The 20,117-nt window shown below is 42.3% G+C and overlaps 1 protein-coding gene across 1 annotated transcript in view; it reads right to left on the reverse strand.

The window, feature by feature from the left end:
- The window catches only part of ADAMTS2 (ADAM metallopeptidase with thrombospondin type 1 motif 2), a 174,743-nt gene that overhangs the window by 59,797 nt on the left and 94,829 nt on the right, over nt 1–20,117 (reverse strand). The gene's annotated exons all lie outside the window — the stretch shown is intronic.

Genomic DNA, 20,117 nt, shown 5'->3' on the forward strand with positions numbered 1-20,117 from the left:
TTCAGCTCTGATTAATATGAAGCAGCAGCATTTGTTATGTTCTGAGTGTTGTATAACAGCATTAGTTTCACAAAATGTCAATTAAAAACTACCTAAATGAGAGAGAAATATGACCCAAAATGGTTTTATTTTGCAAAGTAAAAGCAATACTTTCTACAAAGTAATACTGCATAATAAATACAGGCCCCAAAGAGCAGCAGGTCTTACCAATGTCTTGATGAGAAGAATGGGGCTGTTTGCAGCAAAATACTTGTTGCTTAAAAGTACTTCTAACAGAATACACTGTCCAGGGATCCTGTGCTACCCAGGGTAGCCTCTATTTCGAACAACCAAAGATAGACACACACTTCAAAACCTGATCTTGCTGCCCACAGACTCCTATTTCAAGATAAGTGCAGCTGCCAGTACAGCCTTTTGCTATCCACACAGGTACCACCAAACCTGTCCCCCCAGCCTCAACCCTTTAGCTCCTTTCCTGGTTACACACATGCAATCCAACAGAAGTGACAAGGATCCTATTTATCATTACAACTCAGAACCACATTTTAGATACAAGATTAATAAATTTATAGCTACATCCACAATTTTTAACAGCTTTTCATCCTTCATTCCAAATTTACCATATCACTTTGCATCACTGTATGTCACAGACCAGCCCACCAGACACAACAGTTGTCTCCTTCATTACTAATGATTTCTAACAGTTCCTGTGATATGAAAAGCATGTTCCCTGACAGGATGGACATGCTTAATGTGGCACTTACCTACTAAAAATTAACATGAAAATATGGAATCTTGACATTTCATCCTACAGAACAATGATTAGCATTCATATCATTATTACCATTTGCATTACAAGAGACTGGAATCACCACTGAGAACCTCTTGATTTTAGGAAATGTCAGGAAAGACTCAGAGAGGTCAGCAAAAGTACAGAGTGGGCTGTGGGTTGAGTAAAGGTCCCAATGTCTCATTCACAGAAATATAATGGGAAGCAAAGGGAGGAAGCCCAAGCCATCACCTTCAAAACAGAAATGAGAAACAGCTCTTGGAAATGTTACAAAAGTGGATTCTCCATTTTCATTTATTGAAGATTTCACATCAAAAGTGGCTGCTTGGGAAGGGAATGAGTCACCAGATCACTGGGCTCATTACAAGAACATCTGTGCACTTGCCTGAACTTTGCTGCCGCAGGCTGCTGTGTCAGCAGGTCCTGGGCAATGTGCAGCCTGAGCAGTGTCCCCTCAACTCCCCACTGAGGTGACAGCAACACACCGACCTGCACAGCCTCTGGCTGCCAGGAGGGACACAGACACCAGGCATCCCCAATCTCCATGGAGCAATCCTTACTGCCTGGGCCCCAGGCTGTGCCTTGTGTGGTGAGAAGCTGGTCTCTGTTCTCCTTGAAGAGCCCTCCAGGTAAAGGACAGCCCCTGAAAGACACAGCTTCCTGCCAGTTTCCAGCGAGCTTCAAGGACATGCTTGTCCTGAGATCCACAGCTGCAGGGATCTCCTCTGCACTGCACTGGCAGGGCTCCCCTTGCCCAGTGGACAGAGAGAAGGTGCCATGTGGTGGTCTAACGCTCCCACAGAGCCCCAGTGTCCTTCTCCCCAAACAGCAGCATTTAATGTAGCTAACAAGCACAACCACCACGTTCTCGTTACCAGCCTCAGGGCTCCCAGCAGCTTCTGCTCCTGGGGCCACAAGCTTTTATAATTATTTTGGTCAGAATCCATGATTCAGCACAAGAATTCATTCCTCACGCAGAGCCCAGCTGTCACTCCCAGGTGTACCATGGAGGGCAAATGAGCCTGGCCTGGCAGCACTGGAGGCAGCTCTTTATCAGACTCCAGACCTGCCAAGCAGCCAGCTCCAGCCCTGCCTCGTGGATTACTCCACCAGGAAAACTTCAGTGTTAAAATTTCCTTGCTAGTGCTCAGAAGTAATGAGCAAGCCATCATAGTTGAGGCTTGCTATGGGATCATGGGGCAATCATATATTCATGATCTATAAGACAAATCACAGTTACTGTAAAATATCACCATAAATCTTAAAAGCTCTGTAGAAAAGTAAGCCTAGGCTGGCAGGGGATGCAGGTCATGTCTTCTCTCTGCTGTGCATAAAAAGCTAAAGCAATCAGCAGCAAGGCAAAGCTATCAGAGCTGCTAATGCAGAACAGCAGCACTGGGCAGGGGGAGAGCCTGAGCCATGCAGTGAGGTTGTGGACAGCAAGCTCTGCTGGCTGGGGGGCTGTGTTTTGGGTGGGTGATTGGCTGTCAGGGTATCTTGAGCTTTTGTGCTTTCGTTTCCCTCCCTTATGTGTCAAACTAACTCCTGACACTACCTTTATTCCTGCTGTGAGTAAATCAGCCAGAGGCAAAATGTGATCCTACCATCCTGCAGCAAAAACTGCCTGTACTCCCTCTTTGCTGCTCACTTCATCACTGTCACACTGTAGTCCCTACAGTCCTGCCAACTCCTGAGAAAAGTTATCAGGAGCTTCCCTGGAAGTCATCTCACTCCCACTAGGTGCCAACCAACCACTTTAAATTTTCCTGAGAGCATAAAAATGCCACACATACAAAATTACCTTCACCCCTCAGCTATTCCCCTCAGGATAACACGCCCAGTGCTGGGCACTGGTACCTCTGAGGCACCAACCCCATGTGCTTCCCAGCAGAGGGAAAGCCACACTGGCTCCAGCTGGTGCTGGAACCATCCCAAGACCAGAAACACGGCTCAAAACATTCACAACAGTAGCTGCAAGATTTCTGGTTCATATCCCAACTTCCCACCCAGTGCTCTTTCCCAGAGGCTGTCCCTGGGCAGGCAGGAATGCCTCCACACATGCCTGACCACAAACCCCACAGAGTCCTCCTCCTGCTCTGCCTCTCAGGCTCCTGGATGATGAATTGCTGGATTTGCTGGACCATGCAATGTTATTCCCATGTTGGATTTGCTCCTAAATGACAGTTACATCCAAGTGAAATTAATATCCATATCTTAGCAAAGAGGAAGAGAAACAAAGTTCCATATGTAGTAAATCAAATATTTGTGGTGTTTTGGCATCTCAACTTTCCTTAGTTAATGTCAGCAATTTTGCTGTATCATTGTACTGCTAACAATATGCTAGAAGAGCTCAAGAGAAAGCACAAAGAACTAAATAAGACACCAAATTCATCCTTCACATTTTCCACATTGCATTCCTTCTGATCACCCCTGCACTTTGCACAGTAACATCACAAAAGTAATACCAAACTGTACTGTTTTACTAAATCAGCCCAAGACCTTTCCCTCAGATGTCAGTTTTCAGCAACTTTTGCCAAATCAGCCACTCATCATTGGTGCCAACTTTGTTTTCCATCTCCCAAGAGGAGACACTTGGCATTTGCAGAGCCTCACACCAGCCTGTGTTGAAATCCTCTTGCTCCTGCTGGGAAAAATTCACATTTGTGAAAATTAACCACTCACAGAGAAGCTTCTATTTCTCTTTTTTGCTGCTCATTCAGAATAAATCAAATGACAGCAGCACTCTAACAGTTCAACAAAAAAATCCCTCAAACCCTCTCTTTTTCCCAAAAGCTAGCTAAAAACCTCAGTGATATTGCAGTAATTTTCTGCTACCACTGTAGACCGTCTTCCAGAGAAGGAATAAAAAGTGCCCAAGATGTCAAATAATGTTGCGTTTGCACATCTTCAGAAGAATTCTCCATCTGCAAGAGTTTGGGATGACACCACCTTTTTTTCTGGGAATTTTTGCCTTGCTCATGAATGTTCGATATCACGTTCTTTATGGAAACCCAATTACATGACATCCCCCTGATTCTGCCTCACCCATCATGGCAGGCAAAACTCAAACAGATGCTCTGAGTTACTGAAGCATGAATACTCTGCCTGCCATAAAAACTCCCTCTCCCTGTGTTTTCTGTCACTCCCTTTAGGACATCTACCAAATCCACAGTTGCTGGCTCATGATCTTGTTTTGTTTTTTTTCATGACCCCTTTCAAAAAGGCTCAGGAAAATACGGCTGCACCTTATGAAACAACTGGACTTTACCAGCCTTAGGGCTCCCCAGTCTCACTGCAGCAATATTGTCCTAATAAAGCAGTTTCTAATATTTTATCTCCTCTTTCTGATAGGGAGAAGGGAACTTTCTGGCAAGCCCAGAGCAGAGGCCAGGATAAGCAGCTGGGAGACTGAACTGTGTGTCATGTTCAGAGCCATCATCTGCAGCTTGTCAGCACAGCAACGAGCTGGAATTTCATTTCAAACCTGAGTGTGCAGCATTCAGACCAGGCAGCCACCATTGAAATGCAGCTGGTTTGCTTTTGTGGACACTTCATCTGTCAGCGTGGGAGCAGACGAATGCCTGAGCCGACTGCTGAGCACCTTCTCTGCAGCCACACGAGGATCAGCACTGCTGATCTGCTGCTTTGCCACTCATCTCCATTCCTGGGACACATTGCTGAAGGAACTCCCAGCTTCCCATTCCTTGCTGCAAACCAGCAGCTTTTGTGTTGTTGTTTTCATGTTTTTCACCCCGGTGACTCAGGCACCTGTGAAGCACAGCTGGAGCCTGCTCTGCTGTGGTGGCAAACACATCTGTGACAGCACAGGAGCCCGGGGCACCCAGCCCTGCTCAGCTGCACCACAGCTGGTGGCAGTGCCACCCCAAGCCTGGGACTACAATCAGGCATGAGCCCATCCATCCCTCAGTGCTGCAAAGGCAGGAGGAACAGGCTGTGTGGTAGGGAAGCAGAAGCAGGCAAGGTGGACTTGCTTTAGCTCTCAGCTTCCCACTGCTCGAGTACATCTGCACCTCTGGAAAAGCACCAAACCCTGCTGACAGCTTGACAGAAAACTGCTCTTTTGGGAATTGCACCTTCAATCATGAGCCATCCTTCTGCAGCTCTCCCTGCCACTTGGATCCTGTGGGCTTCTCTTGTGTCAGTGCTCTGTGATCAAATTACTCCCTAATTAGCCTCCAATTAGCCTGTTCATGCATTTTACCAAAACCCTCATTTGCCTTCCATGGTAAATTGAAGCCCAGCTCATGGAGGTTGGAGTCAACAAGGAACAGTCATCAACCTTGGATTTTATCCCCTAGTGATTTATTCACCAATTTTTAAGTTCCTCCATTTGGGGTTTTTTTTTTCATTACAGTTGCACACAACCATATTGTGTTATGTTCATTTCTTAATCAATAGTTTCTCTGATTTTTAATTTCTTTAAAAACTTATTTCTGATGGTTTTTACAGTCATGCTTACCTTCCTCTGCTCTCTGCTTTGTTTTCCAAATGTCCTCTACTTGTCTTTCTTCTCCCCCCTAACCATCCTGCTCAGCTACACTGGTGTTTCATAATTTATAAATCCCTTTCCCATACTGCAGTCTGAATTTGGACCCTTCTGCTATAGATCACTCATAAGAAAACTGGGTAAAGCCAGCAGGGAATTAAAATGGGAGAGAGCTTCTGTGAGGTGAAAGCAAATTGAAAACAGCCTAAACAAGAGGAAATCCACAGAATGCACTTGGTACATGATACCAAGTCAGCCCTGTTTAAAAGGCATCTCCAGGAACACTGCCTCAGCACAGTTTTATCCTGGAGCTCAATTTTCATGGGATTCTCGTGATTTTTGAATCACAGGTTAACAATGGCTGGTACTTGATGAATCCTTAACCAAGGGCAACCACTGCAGCAGAATTCTCTTGAGGAGTGGGATCAAATTCCTCCTCTCACACATTTTTACATAAACCAAAAGTAAGACCACACTAGTAAACTAAAGACTGGGTATGCACCAGGCATCCTCTCCAACTTTACAAATCATTGTCCAGCCCTGATGTGCAACGAAGCAGCCATTTAAAAGGAAGATTTTAGGCTGTGTGCTTTGCTGACCATATGATCTCATTACAAGCTCCCTGCCTCTGAGTTATGGTAATGCTGTTTCTGATCAAATCACATTTCAACACACCTTTCATCTGGCCAGGGGGAGTTTGCCACGGCTGTTGGGGTAAGTTGGGCTGGGCTCTCCAAAAGTAGGTCTCGGATTCCAGCTGCATGAAGGCCAGCAGATAGAGCAGCTGAATTCCTGCTGGAATGATCTGGTCCTGCACTTGAAATCAGGAGTTTCAAGTATTTAACAGTATTTCATATAGACAGCAGTTGCTGTAAACTCCTTGGGGCAGAACTATGTCCCCCATTTGCAGAGTGAATGCACGTTCTTGCAAACACACAGGCACAAGCAATGTTCCATTTTTTTCTTGTCACCTTTGCAACAGCACAGTGACTTTGAAACTTGGGACATGCTCAAGTGCCTGCCTGAATCATAAAATCACAAAATGGTTTGGGTTGAAAGGGACCTTAAAGCTCATCCCATTCCACCCCTCTGCTATGGGCAGGGACACCTTCCACTATCCCAGGTTGCTCCAAGCCCTGTCCAACCTGGCCTTGGACACATCCAGGGATGGGGCAGCACAGCTGCTCTGGGCAACCTGTGCCAGGGCTTCCCCACCCTCACAGGAAAGAATTTTTTCTTAATATGTAATCTAAACCTAGATCAGAGAATCAGTGTTATAAAGAAAAACAAAGATGAACCTACCAAAGTTGAAAAAAAAAAAAAAGGGAAAAAAATTCTTTCCAAAGGATAAACCAATAATTAGTGCAGTGAAAATGGCCAGGTGGACACAGTAGCAAGTGGCCAGGCCAGAGGTACTAAGAATATCCACAGCTAGGTGTTGCCAGGAAGATTTTTTCTGGCTTATCACAACAAAGAGAAAGATATCACAATACTAAAAAGAGAAGTTGAAAACTAAATTGATCTCATCAGGGCCAGAGTCACACAAAGAATAACATAAAGATGGGAGATAATTGCACTGTTAGAAGATTAAATGAGAGCAAGGTAATGGAATACCCCAGGCTAAAAGTTTTCTTTTTTTCAAATGGTGAAACATAGTGTGTTAAAATTTTAACTTTCATCCTACAACATAATAGTCAAAAAGGGGAAATGAAAGAAATGGCAAACCAGCCAGGAAACCACTCTGTGTGACCAGGTTGAAATGGAGCTCTCTGGGATCCAAACACAATTTTTTTCCAACAGCAAAACTTATCCTTTGGAAAATTTTCAGCTATCAGCCTTACTAATGCAAACACGGGTTTCACAATTTAGCACCAAATAATGCATGAGCAAGAACTCCAAACTCAGTGCTTAAAAGTAAGCTAAAAAAGGGGCAAAGAAAGCTACTCTAGAAAACTAATTTAGAAGCCAACTTTTAAGTTTCACTGACTTAGTTGATTGCATCTGAGAAGTACTATCTGGCAAATATTTTGGCAAGTCATTGTAAGCTGGCCTGTATTGCAGAGCCTGTGACTTGCAAAAGAGGGTGCCTGATTTACCACACCCCACCCACTCCGAGAGCCCACATCTGGCCTGGGACAAGGGCTCCATCCCTCCGGAGCCATGGAGTGCTCATTGTGCCTGGGCAGAGCAGGCTTTGCTCTGCATCGCTCACGGAGAGCCACAAAGGGAGCTCGGCGTGCTCAATCTCATTTGCAGCTAATGCATAATTAATTAAACTGCAGAGTTCAGCCACATCTCCACACAGGCACCGAGCACGGAGCCACAGCTCCACAGAGTTCCACGAGCCCCAAAGACCCCACCTGAAGCCCCAAAGGCAAAGGATCAGGAGCTGAGCACAACTCACTTTTCCCATCCGGGCTTTAACCAAGTGTTTATGGGATGCTTGAGTCCAAGTCTGCCACCAGGATACTCAGATGTCCAATCCATATTCCAAGCATGATTAAATTACAGCAAATTAGCACATTAAGTAAGCTGCCAAGCTGACACCATGGCTTTGTAGGTGACATGTCTAACAATCCCACTTGCATTTTTAACAGAATGAAATGCCAAGCCATGGTACAGGACCTGAATAACAACAGATTACATGGGATTTGGCAGCTGTCTTTCCAAGTAAGCCCATAAGAAAGGGAAATATAGTTTTATTATAGTTCAAGAACATAACTTTAAAAAACACACAGGTAACAAAAGTCAAATTCCAGGGCAGGAAGGTGAGATGAGGGAGAAAAGGCAAAGAAAAACATAAAATAACCATACATCATTGGAAATATTACTGAAAAATAATGACTGAAGCAAATATGTATCTTTCCCATACTTTTTAGCCATAATCTCAAGTCTTGTCAATTGAAAATATTTCAAATAGAATTATTCCATCCTTTTAAAAGGGCAGCACTTTTCTCAGTTACAAAGTCTCAAAAAGTTGTAAATTATACAATTGAATGTTCTCAATGTCAAGCAGAATATAAAACTCATCAGTGTAAACAACGTACAGCAAAAATGACAATGCAAACAGCTCCTCTTTCCTACATAATCATAATGATCTTTTAATTAGACAAAGTAAACAGTCTGCTCATTTCACCTTGTGCAGAAAAGCATAGGAAGAAGAAAATCTCCCCAAATTCTAAGGTAAAAAACATCTGCATTTTGCAGTATCAGTGAGTTCAACAGACTTCTTGTACATCTCAAAAAGTTTTGCCATAAATCAGCAGTAAGACAGACAAAAGAAAAGAGGTTAAATTGAGTATTACAAGAAGAAAACATCATCCAGACAGGCTGAGTAAAGGCAGGGCAACACACAATGCCTTGGCTACTTCTGCTGGCAGGATTTAAAACTGAGTGAGAAGGAGTTATAATTTTACCTATGTTTTGAAAATATCCTTGTTGCTAAATCTGCTTGGACCTTCTGCACTAACAAAGTTGTAATTGATTAGAAACTGCAAGAAAGACAAAACTCACTTGGAGGATGCAGGAGTTTCTTAAACTTCAAAATGACAGTAAAAAACCCTGAAAGAGAGAATTACCCTCTGCTCTAGTGACAGCACATGAGGTTTAGTCCCAGAGCATTTCAAAATCAAGGGCAAAGGCTTCTTTTGTTATTTGTACAAGAGCTCTCAATCTGTCAGGCCCTACAAAAGGCAAACTGTGAAATGCTGCCCTTCTACTGTGGTGGGTGGGTGGGAGATGGGTCCTGGCACTGACAGCAGAGAAGAGATGCTTTAAATGGGCAGTCCTCTTCATGAGCATGGACTGGGGCTGGAGAGAGGGGAAAAGAAGGTAGGGAGGAAGGAAAGAAGATGAATGGGTGTGAGGATAACAAAACCCTCTGGGGAAAAGGCAAATTTAGAGGCAGAAGTTGTGAGGACACAAATGCAAAAGAGGAAAGTGAAAAGAAATCACTGTTGGTTTTCCCGCTGCAGTTCCCCACTGGCCCTAGGAAAGCAAAGCCAGGGCTTCCTCCCACATCCCACTCCCCATCCTGAAAGCTGTGTCCTGGGAACAGCCCCTGAGCTTCAGGGAATACAGGCACAAATGCCAAGGTTTGCCAGGCAAACCATTTCCCCAGCACCTGCAGGCAGGGCTTTAATGTTCCTTTCTCAAGTTAAATTTAGCATTAATATCTGGGAGCTTTAGTGGGATTAGAACAGGTCAGCATGCATTTATTTCATTTTCTGGCAGGTCCAAAATATTTTTAATTCCTTTCAGGTCAAATGGACTTGAATACTGAACTTTTTTTAATGTGAACAAACAAAACATTTCAGTTCATCTGAAATAAAGTTTTACTCATTTGATATGAAATCAAGCACTTCAAGTCTCAATGCAAAGAATAATTTAAAATTATAAGGTATCTCAAGGGAAAGAAGGGAGATGGTTTGTTTGGAATGCACTGCCATGAAACCCCTCTACATTTTCAGGATTTTTCCTTATTTATCGATGTGAAGTTCAGTGAAAAATTCCAGATTTTTCATCACCAATAAAAATTTCACCCAACTCAACTGTAAGTGCCAAGACTAAAAGGAGTTTCCATTTCCTCTCTCCACCATCTACCCCCCTTCCTCCAAAGGAATGATCATCATTTCAGGACCTCTGAATTTCTGTTGGGTTATTCACATATTATTGATAAACAAGCTGTACTCAGCACTGAATGGCTTGTCCTTCAAATTGGCTTGTAGCCTAACCAAACCCAGGTCATTTTTCTGCTAAATGAGATGTAGTTGGTGGGATGTAGTGCTTCTTGGCAGGCAGCAGACAACTCTCCTACAGTTACAAATCAGACCCACCTCAAAATAAAAGCCTTTCAAGAATTAGGTAGCAAGGAATTTATCTCCTGAATTAAAGACTCATCTTTGTGCAAATAAGGCTTAAAGTGATCAGAAACTGCATTTGTATTCCCTTTGCAGTGTGCTATAAAATTGCTTTAATAGTAATGACTGCTCTGCTCTTTCTACAGAGAATGAAATGAGACTTTGAAAAGCAAATGCACAACAGCCAGTAAGAAGGGCTGGGAAGCCTCTAACTTATATATATACATACATATATCTATATCTATATATATACACACACATATAGATATACTTACATGTAATAATGCTAAAATAAGATAACTGTGTATTTTAACAAAGGTGAGTGGAGTGTTGATGGATGAACAACTCTCTTGATAGCTAACATTTCTATTAGACATGATTTTAAATTAAATCAAACATTAGAAAACTAACAGAAACAACAGAAAATTGAGATATGAAGGTTTTTTTAAACTCAAATTCTCTTTAAATGGTTTTAACACAATTGGAAGCTAAGAGGACTAGGCAAGTCAATGGATGTTAGAGAAACAGTGGATGCTGTTAAGGATAAAAGTAGACAGTGTTCCAAAGCTTTAAGTAGTTTTTGCCTCTGGAACTGGAACAGTATTTAAAGACCATTTACCCTCCAGCCTGTTACTTTTGCATAGTAACAAATGGAAATGTTAAAGCCAATACAAAAAGAAAAAAAACACCTTTCAAATTTCCTTAAAAAGCAGTTGCTAAAGTAACCAAGAAGTTTACTGAGAGCAATGCTGACATACATGATAAAAACTTCCAGTAATTAACACATTCTCTCTAAAACTGGTAAAACCAGTCACTCCAGATCTGAGTTCCTGCAATGAATTTGGGGTTTTATCTGAATACTAGACTGGATTAGTTTCCACCTAGTTAAGATGTTTCCACCTAGTTAAGAACTGGCTAAACAAGCCACTCCTAGTTTACTTGTTTGTAAAGATACCTGTGATCAGTTGAACAAAAACCACAGGGAAAAAAACAGAAATAAAAAAACCTTTCCATAAATCATTAGTTGCAACACCACAGTTTATGTACCATTTTGGGAATCAAGAGGTGAAAAGATGTCTATGAGTATATTAATCTTCTTTATTCTTCCAAAAATCTAAATGTTTAGGTAATAGATCATACAAACTCTGATAATATTAATTATTAATTCATATTGTGCTAAAAAAAGTAATAACATAGTTCCCTCATTTGAAGTCAGAATAGACTCCATCCACTTTCAGTTCTTGCTGAACAAGAGAAAATTATTTCTTCAGTGTTTCAACATAAAAATTCTTTCTATTTTCCCATTACTCCAAAAAGAAAAGTCTACAAAGATAAAGAGCAAATTAACACTAACTGAACTTACTTTAAAGGAATAAAGTGACATTTGTAGCAAAGGGGAAGCAAGGCTGGAGGGAAAAGTAACATTTTTTGGCAGCTGAAGAAGGTACATGTTGGGTGTCAGGGTCTGTCTCTTCAACAGATTATTGTTCCCCAAGAGCAACTTCCTGCCTGTCTCCTCAGCAACACAAGTCCCACAAGTACAGTCTCCTTCAGTTCACCTATTGTACCTGTTCAACCAGATCTGAGACCACAAATCAGTGCTGAAAAGGAATGCTTTTGAAAGTCATACAAAACAGCATTTACTTGTCCAACAACAGTGCTACTCAGTTATGAACTAAGACATGAAAGTGCCACAGTCAATAACGACTCCTCTTTGCTGTGGTGCCCTGGAAGCCCCCGCGAGTCCTCAACAATTACTTTGGACTTGCAGGACTCTGAATGATCTTGTGCAGTGTGGGAGTTGGACATGTATTTATTGAAGCTGACACTAATCAATACCCATCACTTTCTCACTGGTTTCAACTTTATTAGAAAAATGATATCAACAGCTGCTACTGCCCCAGTGAGCCTCAGAAGGAAGCCAAGGGTTGATGGCATCCAGCTGCTCTCATTGCCTGGTTCTCCAGGCTCTTCTAGTGAGCTCCAGGCTGCCTTTCAGTGCATAGCTTTCCATTCGACATTTCCTATATTTCTCTTAGGATCAGAGAATTTTAATGTATTACTTTTTTGCTCTTTCGAATCTATTTCTGGCTAATCTTCTCTAAAATTTCTGAAGCATTCGGAAAGGTTTCTTACATTCTGGTTTTAGTCCAAGGTGCCTTGGTTTCAAATACTGCAGTGCAGCTGGGCAACTCTTACATTTTGCTGAATAATTCGTTCACCAAAAACAAAGTTGTGATTGTTTTGAAATTATTTCCAAATCAAATCACTGGGGGTTTTAGGGATTAAAAAAAATTAAATAATGGAGTAAGGACCCACATTTCATTTTGGTGAACGTATATTTCACAATATGAAAGCACCCAACCAGCTCAGACTACAGCAGAGAGGAGGACACAGAATCACAGAATAGTTTGGGTTGCAAATAACTTTTAAATGTCATCTAGTCCAACACCCCTGTGATGGGTAAAAACATCATCAATTAGCATCAAGTTGCTCAAAACCTCATGCAGACTGGCCTTGTGTTGTTTCCCAGGATGGGGCATCTACCACTTCTCTAGGGCATTCAACCTTGCCAGCACAGGGGTGTTCATCTTCCAGTGACAGGAGCCAGATCTGCCCTGTGAGGCTCCGAGCATGGCAAAGTTAGTCCATGCCTTAGGTCTTGAAGGTGTCATGTGAATTAAAGGAGTTAGTTTACAGAAAGAGACAGGGCTGCGCCTTGCCAAAGGACTGGAACCTTTGGGAATTCAGGAATATGAGGGAGATCCTCAACCCTCCCAGTCAGAGCTTGATTTTTTTTTTTGCAGAGACTGCCTCATTTTAAGCTTTGAGCTTTTAGCCTTGACCGTGGCTTCTTGACCATTTGAATGGGAGATTGTTCTCCAGCTTTAGCAATGGATCTTTGCCTGGCTAAAAATCAGAAAATACCAATTCTGAGCAACCAGCTTGTGGAAGGAGAGGAGAGGGGAGGAAACCACACCAAATAAATCCAATTGCAATGAAAACAATTACAATATGAAAAGACGAGAAATAAAGCAGTTTGTGAAGGGAAAAATCTTTTAAAGGTTTTTTGGTTTTTTTTTCCTCACAAAGTGAGAGTGTCAAACCATGGTATGAAATCAGTGGAGCAACCACTGCCCATTGCATGGCTTTTAGCTGTCTCTTCTAACCAAAGGTCAGCTCGCAGTGAGGTTTTTATGTATGGGGGAAATAAATATTCTTGGACAATTCCAGTAAATTATTTTACTGTAAATTATTTTACAGTAAATTTTACAGTAAATTATTTTAAAATTTAAATTGTGGTTTAAAAATTCATCTGGAAAGCCAAGCAATGCTATGGGAGACAAAAGAGAACACCAGTATTTGGATCACCTAAAGTACAAGGAAAGTCAGCAAAGAACAAATTGTCTGAAGCATTAACCTGCCAGGATTATATCTTAACGTCACAAATTTCAGATCCATTTGAAGTCTCACAACAGAGAAACTAAAGCAACCGATTGAACTTCCTTGTGAAAAGGTTTTTAAAAACCCAAAACCTATAGAGTACAGCATGTGGTCTTGTCTATATGTCCCGAATTCACCCAGGGAAACCAACTCCTCTTGCAGAACCCCTCTGTTGCCATTAGTCAGGGAAAACAGAGGGTAAAAAAAAAGTACTTTCTCATCCAGCTGCAAAAGCAGCTCTTGTCTCTTTGTTTCCCAGCCTTCCACACGTGGATCTAGCTCAATCCAGACATCACTTACAGCAATCAACCTCAGCAAGACCAAAACATGCCCTGGGGCCTGTGCCCTGCTGGTATCAGCACTTAACTTCAACAGGGACAAGTTTTTACCTTCTCTCTCCTTGCAACTCAGAATAACCTCAAGAAAACCAACCCCCCTCCCCAAAGACAAGTCATGGCAAAACCCCAACAGGTTCTGTAGATAACTACCTGAGCAAGGAAAGGTTCATGCCAAAAAGCATGTGGGAGAGGGAAGAAGGGTTGTTCAGGTTTGGAGAGAAGATTGCTTTGTTTGGCAGATATTTGTAGAGTGTGACCATGGAGCCACAGGGTTTTGGGAAGAGGCATTTTAATGTGCTTTCAGGTGCTGGACCACTGATGGAAACACTGGTGAAGAACTGCAAGAAGCGAGGCTAGCAGGGCCAAACTGAGCCATTTGATGCACATGGGACCACCACAGCTCAGCTTTTCCAACCCCTGCCTTCCTGACACACATTACCTTGGAATAATGCCCATGTAAGCAATACCAGCTTTCAGCTTTTAAAGCTTTCTCAGATTTATAGATGTATGGGAGAGCAAGAGGCCAAGACAAGAGTAGACACCCCAGGAGCTTCCCAGTACTTCCCCTTGGCACCTTGTGAGGAAAGGGAAAGAGGCTGGGAAGGCACATCCAGGGACTGAACTTGTACCAGGGCAGGAAACACAGGGCCAGCAGTAGCACCAGGCTCTGAACTCTGCACTGGCACCACAGCACGGGGCTGCTGCTGCAGCTCCTGCCAGATCTGTTCCCACTGGAAATCCTGCAGGGCAGGGAGTGCCCCTCACCAGTGCTGGGATTTCCAGCCCAGGCTGGGCATTCTGTATAACCATCACGTAAAGCAGCTGATAGCAACGGGCCCTTTTCTCCCTGGAGCCAAGTGCTTTCCAAAACTTCTGTAAACCTCTTAACATGAAGCTACCACAGCTCCGTAATTATGGATGCAGCAGAAGGAGTAGACAAGCTGAATTAGGCTTCCAATTGCATGTCTAATTTATGTACAACTGCAGCAATTATAGATGCAAATTAAATAACTGTGCAGAAAATGGGTTTTATTAGCCATAACTAAAACCTAATAAAACTCAGCAACTCATGCACATCTCTGTACTGAATATGCCTCTTCAGAATGTCAATTGGAAATGTGAGAAAAGACCAGGATTTTCTATTTCCTAATCTGAACAAAAGGAAAAAAAGTATGAACTGTCAGAGCATGTCTTTCTACCACAACAAAACAAACAGGAGACCTAATTGGCAATTTCAGAGCAACACATTATTTTACAGCCAGCAGTTCTATGCAGCTTTTAAACACATTATTTATACTAAGTCTTTCATGCCTGACATGGCTGAGAAAAGTCTCATCTAATAAAACCATATGCTAAATGGAACTCAGTTGCACAAGAGGCCTGTTCTGACTGCCTGGCAGGCTGAGATTTAAAAGTTTAAACTCTAAGCTGAGGAACAGTGTGCTTGACTTTGCAGCCTTTCTGAGATTTGGGAAAGTGGGGGCTTCTTAGCATCACATCAACTGGGTCCAGGGCTGTGAAAAGCTTCTCTGGATGTTTTAATGCTGAAACCTCTCAAATCTTCTGTCATTCAGACTTAGCATGAGAGCTGTCATGTCTAAGGAGCCAGTGCTTACCTGTCAATTTGTTTAAAAGCAATAAAAAATTGTTCCCATTAAATCAAGGTTAATCTTCCTGCACAGTTCTTACACAATTCCCTGCTATGTGTGATTAAACCATATATATATATAACACAAGCACCTGGATAAAAGTTTATATATATCACAGTGTGTCTTCACTGTTTGTTTGCATCATTCCTTGTTTTGCAGGGGACAGGGGATTTTCCTGGCTGGCTGCATTACACACATGGAAGTTGGTAACTGGGAATGACCATTGGCCTCACCTCAGGATCCCAGGGGTGCTCCTGTACAGCCACTGCAGGTCAGAGCAGGCCATTAATGCACAGCCAGGATCTCCACCTACAGTAGAGATAATTCCCCCACACATCCACCCTTCCCCATTTGGCTGTAGGCAGAGGCTTAGAAAGGCTCTGTTCTCCCAGGACACACATCCCAGGGGGGGTGGGATTGCCAGGTCCCTTGCCCAGGGCACTCTGGCAGCCACAGGCAGGGCCAGGAGGAGACACAAACACCCGGCTCCTGGCAGGGATGGGCAGCAGGCACCAGGAGTGGAGCAGGCAGAGTGCCACGGTCCCTTGGTCCCCTTGTCCCCAGACTCCACTGACCGTGGCTTCCACTGGCACCCTCCTCTCCCACAGATATCCATGGGCACTCTCCACATCCTCAGCTGTCCCACTCCATGATGGATCACTTCCAACACAACATCTTCTCCAGTGCACACAGCAACACAGGTGGCATTTAGCACAGAAGATCAGCAGGAACATTGTTGTTCTTATTCCACTTCCCAATGGACCTGGTCCTGGATTCAGTGTCCTACCAGTCATGAGCCTCTCCTGCCAGGCCACAGCATGGACACTCATTCTGGATGCACAGACTTCAACATTTAAATATACCACAAGCACTGACTTCCCCTTATCTCTTGTGGCAGTTATATCCTCAAACAACTCCAGCAAATTACTTAAACATGACTTCCCTTGCCTGAATGTCTGCCAGGTAGTCTTAATTAAACTGTGCATTCCCACATACACTCTCCACAACACCCTAAGGGAGGTTTCCAAGATTTCCTCATTTTGTGTGTTCCCTTGAATCATCTATCACTAAACAGCAATAATGATAAGCAAAATGAAACAGACAAGAATACTTTTGTATCTGCAGAAAGATAATGCACCAAAAATAACTAACTAGAAATCAGTTATTAGAGGGGTCACTGTGTCTCTCCCAAACACAGATCCTGAGATGCTGAGCACTTCTCTACAGCTACTGAAGAATAAAGTTTTCAAACCTCATGGTGATGAACACAGAGTAAAATCCATGTAGAGTTTCAGATCAGGTCTTACCATAAGAAGGATAATCTAAATTTCTAAAAGAGAAGAAGGCCCAGAAATACTGATTTTTCTTATAATTCAAATAGAAGAAGAATTTACATAGAATCAACTTCAGCTTTCTTAACCAAGTGATTCATATCAGAGGCATTATCATTTGGTAATTAATTTTTTATGCTGCAGTTCTAGATGCAGATGTTACAGATTCCATTAAAAGCTTTAAAAACCCCAACCCTCAGTGAGCCCACTGCTCTCCCAAACCTAGTCCCTCCCCTTAAATCAATGTTAGATCTGCAGGAGCATCCTGAGGCCACCGATTGCAAACAGCTCTGCAGCAGAGCAAAGGGCAGGCAGGGCTCAGCACAGCCAGCCTTGGCACTGCAAACAAACACCTTCACTTTGAGATGAACTGCTCTGGAAATGGAGATTTCATAACACTGGGGACAGCCAAAGGACAGAGAATGAACCACACTCTGCAAACCTCCAGATGACAGTCACATCAGTGGGGCTGTAACACAACAGGAGCCTGTGACAGAGTGTATGACATCCAGAGAAGGTGAGTAAGGTAATGTAAGGCACAGGTTTACTAATCCCATCGAGAAAAAAAAAATCAGTTTAAGGAGATTTAGGATTTACACTTATCCCATGCCTGATTTAAAAAGATATTTTAAGGTATCATGCATTTTTTTCTAGATGTATTTTGTAGCTGATCCATTTCCCTCCATAATTAATTGGGGTCTTATTTTACTCCAGAATCAAGATACATAGGGAAAAATGACCTGGGTTGCATCGGACTGACGTAACAAGATTACTTAAATTCTGAGTACAAGGCTGTTGTTGCTGATGAGTGGATGAGGAGAGAAATCACCTTGATTTTGTGACCCAAGCTTGACTTCACATAGGTCAATGCTCAAAGAAATGCTCTATTTCCAACAGTACAATGAAATCTGGCAGCATTTCACAGCAATGCATATGGAAGTCCACAACGTCATCCCTGCAAAGTCATCTTTCAGAAGAGAAGTACACCCACAGCTGCACCATGCCATCAAAAATTCCTCCACTGCAACCTAGACAAGGTTATGTGGGGCACATAAAAACACAGCTGGGATTTTACAGTAGGAACTGAATATTTAAAAAAATATCCCAAACAAAACCCAAAAAAACCTCCCACCAAGCTTTTCATTAAAGCCAGTGTTTTAATAACTCAAAAAACTGCCTGCTCCTATACCTTCTGCTGATGGTCAATTGGCTGAGAACACTGATATGTGGTAGAGGGTTAGGATGCTGGGAAAGGAGATGAAGCAAATGATGGAAAAATGGGAGGAGGAGAGTTACAAACATCAGCAAACTTTGCCTCCTTAAAATAGATGAAAAAAACAGAGGATATGGAGAAAAGGATGTAAGAAGAGGACAGTTACAGTCATTCACAGTGCCCTAGAGAGCAGGAGACTCTGTGAGATAAATGACTTATACCACAGGAAATACACAGGTACATCCATTTCGGATTTGGAGCTTGCATGTGCAACTGGTGTGAAACCACACACAAGACTTGCCATTGCCACCCGTGGTTTGTGGGCTGTGCTTCCAGCACAGGGGCAGGATGCAGACACTGCAGCCAGCAGACCTGCTGGGATCGTCTGGCTGCGAGACATCATTTTCTTGCATTGCATACAGTGCATCTGTGTTAAAATTTAATGAAGATCTGGGTACAGCTATCAATAAAGATGGACAAAAGTGAGTACTATGTGCTGGAGGTCTCTGTGCAGCTGAGAAGAGTCACTTTCAGGCTTGCAGGCAGAGCACCACACATGGGGACTTTGCTAGTGCAGCATCCCCAAGAGTCAGCACATCACCAGATGCCATCGATCTGTGCCAGGTTATGCAAGGCCTAGAGCACACTGCCTACAGAAACTTGACAAAGTAGAGATCCTTTGAGTACTTAACTTGAGATTTTGCTAAGATTCACTTAATCTGTCCTCTTAAAGTACATTTTAAAAAGCAAAATTAATCAATAACTCCACCATTAAATTGCATTACTTTGCATAAGTAATTTAGGACAATACATTAAGTAAATGAATGAATAAACCTTGAAATCTACATTCAGTAGGACAACAGCTTTAATAGCAAATCTCTGCTGGAAGGAAAAGCAGCTATTCAGATGACTAAATCTACAAGGCAATTTAGGAAAAAAAAATCAGTTTCATATTGGAAGCAAGTGGATTAACTTTAACAGACACCAGCATAGCAATTTATAGTTATTACAATTTTTTTGACAACATAAATCTCCAATTTCAGCAGCCAGAGTAGGTGAAGCTTTAAGAACAAAGAGCTCATTGATTCAGTATGTCTGTGCAGTTTAATTCTGAGAAATCGATCATCGTGCATTTCCTCCAACACTTTTTTTTGTAGCATCCTCCTAAAAAATTTATTATTATTGCTTATTGCTAAAATAGAAACGGTGATTCCACCACTCACAGCCCTTGTAAATCATAGTTTAATGCTGCATGGCTGCCCTGCTTATATAAAGGGATAGCTCAGTTTATTATGAAAAAAATTGTTATTAAATGTTTCTCGGTTGTGTTTATAATTGGTGGCTATTATTTTAAGAAATCTGTTTTCTTTGACTATATTTCCCTTGCCCCACCTATGTCGTGTCAAGCTCTTGGAATCACCTCTAAGGGAAAGGGTCACTTTTGGTTTATGAAGTATCCCCAGGCAAAAGCCAGAAGATATAAACATGAATTTTTCATTATATTAATTGTCCTAGTTTAACTATGCTACATGACTCTTCAAGATAACCGATACAGAATTTTAATTGTGTGTGAAATATTCAGTCTTCATAAGCCTCCTTCCTAACCTTTTTTATACTGGAGGGAGCTTCTGCCAACAAACACTGCCTCTTAGCTAATGCTCAACTTTCTCTGTAATTCACTTTCCTGACCTTTTATTTTGACATTTTCACCTCATATATTAATTTCTGCCTGCACTGAATACTGCAGCATTATAATTACTTACATATAAACCTTTCATCACATCTTTCTTTGGATTTTGTTAGAAAATGCTGTATATCAAATAACAGCAAATTTCATGATAATCAGCTGGCCTTTCAGCAGAACAGGGAGATGGCAGCAGGAGGAGATGATCCCACCTAAGAGCTTTTATGCCTCCAAGGCTGGGTCAGTAGTCTGCTACTTTGAGAGAGCAACATGGGGCACCCAAAAGAGAAAAAAGAGCCTTT

Source organism: Anomalospiza imberbis, chromosome 15 (assembly GCF_031753505.1).
Source record: "Anomalospiza imberbis isolate Cuckoo-Finch-1a 21T00152 chromosome 15, ASM3175350v1, whole genome shotgun sequence".
NCBI lineage: Eukaryota > Metazoa > Chordata > Aves > Passeriformes > Viduidae > Anomalospiza > Anomalospiza imberbis.